Source organism: Limulus polyphemus, unplaced genomic scaffold (genome assembly GCF_000517525.1).
Source record: "Limulus polyphemus unplaced genomic scaffold, Limulus_polyphemus-2.1.2 Scaffold8511, whole genome shotgun sequence".
Lineage (NCBI taxonomy): Eukaryota > Metazoa > Arthropoda > Merostomata > Xiphosura > Limulidae > Limulus > Limulus polyphemus.
The window spans coordinates 23,186-28,864 of NW_013674121.1; the positions used below are offsets into that span (position 1 = coordinate 23,186).

The window sequence follows — 5,679 nt, forward strand, 5'->3', positions numbered from 1 at the left end:
CATACGATAACACGATATTGCGTCTCCTTTACATACGATGACACGATACTGCGTCTCCTTTACATACGATAACACGATATTGCGTCTCCTTTACATACGATGACACGATACTGCGTCTCCTTTACATACGATGACACGATATTGCGTCTCCTTTACATACGATGACACGATATTGCGTCTCCTTTACATATATCATCATATTCTAATAACAAAAAAATATAAATAGCATGTTTTTGTTTGCTTGTTGTTAAGCGCAAAGCTACACAATGGGACATCTCTTGCTGACCCTGTCCACTGTGAATGCCGGTATCTGGACATCAGACGAACGAGGAAAACAAGCTGGTACAAAACAATATATAAAAGACGAAAGAAGATAATAGTATAACTGCTTCTATGAACTATTGTTGCCTTCTGGTGAGGAGATGACGTTTAGAATATCAAATGTAAAAACTGTCAGGAGATAAACATATACCGTAATATAGTTATGATAGGCTTAGCGTAAAAACTGTCACAAGGAGATAAACATATACCGTAATATAGTTATGATAGGCTTAGCTTAAAAACTGTAATAAGGAGATAAACATCTACGGTAATATAGTTATGATAGGCTTAGCATAAAAACTGTCACAAAGGAGATAAACATCTACGGTAATATAGTTATGATAGGCTTAGCCTAAAAACTGTCACAAGGAGATAAATATATACCGTAATATAGTTATGATAGGCTTAGCGTAAAAACTGTAATAAGGAGATAAACATATACCGTAATATAGTTATGATAGGCTTAGCGTAAAAACTGTCACAAGGAGATAAATATATACCGTAATATAGTTATGATAGGCTTAGCGTAAAAACTGTAATAAGGAGATAAACATATACCGTAATATAGTTATGATAGGCTTAGCGTAAAAACTGTCACAAGGAGATAAACACCTAATGTAACTTGTATAACATTTGTACACTTAAAACTATGTCAATACGATGTCACGCGACAACTTTCTTACAGTCTTTCAATCAATCAAGTAAAGGATGTAGAACCTAGCACGTGTAATGCGCGTGTTCCTTAACGTAATACACCCCCTCTTATTCTAACATAAGGAACATGTTACTTAACGATCAGTCGCGTTCGTTTTCCTTCGAAATAGTGCGTGAACTATTCAGTCCAACCGTTTAGGATCAGCTCACGTCTCTAAGTAAATCAGTACTTTCCCGTTTAATCTTAATCTCAACTATAATCTGTTTACGACACCAGGGAAACAGTCGTAACGTGATGAATAAAAATGGGTCATGGAATCAGTTCTAACAACTCTAAGGCATGTATTGTTGAGTCATGAAACTCGTATGTACAGTGACACAATATTACTACAGCAAAGTGCGAAAAAACAACAACAAAAACAGTGCTCAGTGCACATAATTTTTTTTTATAGCAATTACTATTAATATGTCAGAACAATTATACGTATTACTTGTAGAGCTAAATAAAAATATTCAACGTTTAATGACTTGAAATGATTAAAACAACAAGAACCACTTTTATTCATGGTCAATGTGCAATGATAAATTATCCTTCAAATAGATACTGTTCTAATGCTGAATTAAATGACAGGCAAGCTTTTATATATTAAAAATATTCGTTTTCTGACAAGCATTTTACTGTTAAGTTTAAACTATAATTAAAGTCAAATGTTTAGCGGACGAACCTTGAAAACTCGCGCATACACAGAGAAGTAAAACACAGGATCGAGACTGTGTTAGGGGCAATACTTTAGAATAGGATACTGATATTGAGTTTGGGGCAAAAATTTAAAACATAATATGGACATTGAGAGATTAGTATAGCAAGGCGAGAGTGCAGAGCTAGGACTGTGTTTGGGGGCAAAGGTTTTAACAAAGAATTTGGACACAGAGTTTGGACCAGAAAGGTCACAGTGTATGGCCGGGACTGTTTAGGGGGCAAATATTTGAAAACAGAATATGGACATTGAAAGATTGGAACAAGAAGGTCAGAGTGCAGTGCCGAAAGTTAATTGTTAGTAAGGTAGACTGGGTATAATTAAAGAACCAGTTGAAATAGACATCGTTCTAGAACCCATGTACACATTGGTTTATGATTGTATATTCGACAAACAACGTGGTCTCCCGTAAACTTCTAACTAGTTAGTGAACGAAAGATTATTCACAGAAAATGCTACAAAATTACAGAATTGAAGAAAATATAGACAATTGTCCGTTGCACAAACAGGTCATTTATTACAACCATAGTCAGAGAATAATAATAGCCACCATAGTCATAGAATAATAATAGCCACCATAGTTAAATAATAATAATAGCCACCATAGTCATAGAATAATAATAGCCACCATAGTCATAGAATAATAATAGCCACCATAGTTAAATAATAATAATAGCCACCATAGTCATAGAATAATAATAGCCACCATAGTTAAATAATAATAATAGCCACCATAGTCATAGAATAATAATAGCCACCATAGTTAAATAATAATAATAGCCACCATAGTCATAGAATAATAATAGCCACCATAAAAATAGAACAGACAATAGCCACCAGTCATAGAATTGACAATAGCCAGATTCTATGATTATAGTAGCTATAATCTATTCTATGATTATTCTGGCTATTATCTATTCTATGATTATTCTGGCTATTATCTATTCTATGATTATTCTGGCTATTATCTATTCTATGATTATTCTGGCTATTATCTATTATATGATTATAGTAGCTATTATCTATTCTATGATTATTCTGGCTATTATCTATTCTATGATTATTCTATAATAGCCAGAATAATCATAGAATAGATAATAGCCAGAATAATCATACAATAGATAATAGCTCAACTTGTACTGACTTGTACTACCTGACAGAAGTTGGTTTTGTTCAGTTATTCTGATTGAAGAATGACCTCTCTTTCTTCTAAACGCTCGTAAAGAGGTGGTCACCCCACACCCCCACACATTAGGTATGCCAGAATATTAATGAACAGAAAGGGAGAAGAAAAACAAAAACCTTTGGATATTTCATCTTAGCTCTTCAGCACTCTACATAGTGTTGCTAGAAGTATACAGAGGGCGCCATCAGGTTTCGGTCTTAGGGGTTGTCGCCCCCGATTGCGAACACGGGAAAACTCGTATCTTCAGTGAGGGTGCTCGTACATATTTAGCAGATGTCAACTATTTTTGTTTCAGAGAAGACAAACCTCGGATTCCTCTTTTCTCGGGTTGACTGCAGTTGCTAAGCAACGAGGATCCAATAGTGAGTAGAGAATACGTATATATATATATATATATATACCTCTAACTGAAAATGTAAACCCTAAACTCAACCCTCTCATTTTATTTTTATCTGTATTCCCATTTACTCCAGTCTTTATCGAAAAGACACTTCAGTTCTTGAGTTACTTTTTTTTTCTTCAGTTGGTTTCTCTTTTTTTTATCTGATGACTCAGCGATGGGTGAGAAACATACAGACACGTTTAGCAGAAATAATGATGAAAATTTAATCGTCACATTTTATTTGTACTTGTTTCGTATTTACTTCAGTCGTTGGCGGTAGCTCAAACTAATTTGTTTGATCTTGATGCTTTATATTATTTTAGAGGGTGGGGAAGACTGATCAATACTGTGATCGATCCTCCCTGCATCTAGTGAACTCGAAAATTAAGTATATCTCAAGCTTGCGGTGGACATGTTTTCTAGTATGTCAGATTCTTCTCGCGGCTATTCTGAATTCATGAACGAAAACTGAAATCATAGAATAGATAATAACCCACAAAACTAACTTGTACGATTGGACTGAAGTCATAGAATAGATAATAACTCACAAAACTAACTTGTACGATTTGACTGAAGTCATAGAATAGATAATAACTCACAAAACTAACTTGTACGATTTGACTGAAGTCATAGAATAGATAATAACCCACAAAACTAACTTGTACGACCTGACTGAAGTCATAGAATAGATAATAACCCACAAAACTAACTTGTACGACCTGATTGAAGTCATAGAATAGATAATAACCCACAAAACTAACTTGTACGCATCTCGATGAATTATTTGATTGTTAACACTCAGCTTAAATATTTTTTATATTTCCTGAAAATAAGAAAAAGGTGAAAAAATAGTAACTAGGCAGAAAAATGACGATTGGAGTTTAAATACCACAGGTAAAATAGATATGACCTTAAATAATGTTTAATAACACATTAATATGCCAGACGCACTGAATAAATCAATACGAAAATGTCAAAGGTGTTTGTTTGAAAAACAAAAAGTATAGGAAGCCACTGTGTGTGTGTGCCTGCCTTTGATCACGTAGGTTACCAGTCTACTATCTGTTACACTAGTTGTTGCTACGATACGAGCTCTGATTGTTCGCCGTTTCTCCAGTTGTTCCTGTCACGTTATCACTAGTTGTTGCTAGGATACGAGCTCTGATTATTCGCCGTTTCTTCAGTTGTTCCTGTGACTTATCACTAGTTGTTGCTACGATACCAGCTCTGATTATTCGCCGTTTCTCCAGTTGTTGCTACGATACGAGCTCTGATTATTCGCCGTTTCTTCAGATGTTCCTGGCACGTTATCACTAGTTGTTGCTACGATACCAGCTCTGATTATTCGCCGTTTCTTCAGTTGTTCCTGGCACGTTATCACTAGTTGTTGCTACGATACCAGCTCTGATTATTTGCCGTTTCTTCTGTTGTTCCTGTCACATTATCACTAGTTGTTGTTACTATACTAGCTCTGATTATTCGCAGGAATGTATACAAAACAAGACCTGGGGCCGTGAGACTGTATCTCATAAAATCCTCGCGTCTTTCAAGTCGTCAAGGGCAATATTAATTTCGTTAGTAATAAATAAAAACGATGCGGGAAAGCGGGGAGGGGGGGGGGGGTGGATCCGAGAGGTAGTATTTACACAGTAGTTGACACTAATTGAACGATAATATGTTGTTTTTTTTAATACTACAAAAAATAATAGTAAACTAATGAGTGGAAAGATTACACCGAGTTGGATATTAAGGTATTCAAAACTGAAGAGTTAAACGCAAGTTTAGGTTGAGCATGCATGAGAAAAAAACAGGGCCATATATTAGCGGTACAGTTTTTAAACACTGTCTACCAGATTAGATGCAACCTCTGAAGGTAACGATGTGTGTCTAACTTCGAAATTCAACCAAATCCTTCTTCTCTGAGTGTGCTGATATGTAAGTGAGAAACTGTGAAGCAACAAGTCAGGTATAGGAAAACTCTGCTGGTGAGTTCTAGTTCATCCTGGTGGATAAAACTCTACTGGTGAGTTGTAGTTCATCCTGGTATAGAAAACTCTACTGGTGAGTTCTAGTTCATCCTGGTATATAAAACTATACTGGTGAGTTCTAGTTCATCTTGGTGGAGAAAACTCTACTGGTGAGTTCGAGTTCATCCTGGTATATAAAACTATACTGGTGAGTTCTAGTTCATCCTGGTGGAGAAAACTCTACTGGTGAGTTCTAGTTCATCCTGGTATATAAAACTCTACTGGTGAGTTCTAGTTCATCCTGGTGGAGAAAACTCTGCTGGTGAGTTCTAGTTCATCCTGGTGGAGAAAACTCTGCTGGTGAGTTCTAGTTCATCCTGGTGGATAAAACTCTGCTGGTGAGTTCTAGTC

At 35.7% G+C, this 5,679-nt stretch overlaps 1 protein-coding gene across 1 annotated transcript in view; it reads right to left on the reverse strand.

Annotated features, from left to right (window-relative positions):
• Positions 1-5,679, reverse strand: part of LOC106475392 (probable G-protein coupled receptor 21) — a 29,621-nt gene that overhangs the window by 22,732 nt on the left and 1,210 nt on the right. The gene's annotated exons all lie outside the window — the stretch shown is intronic.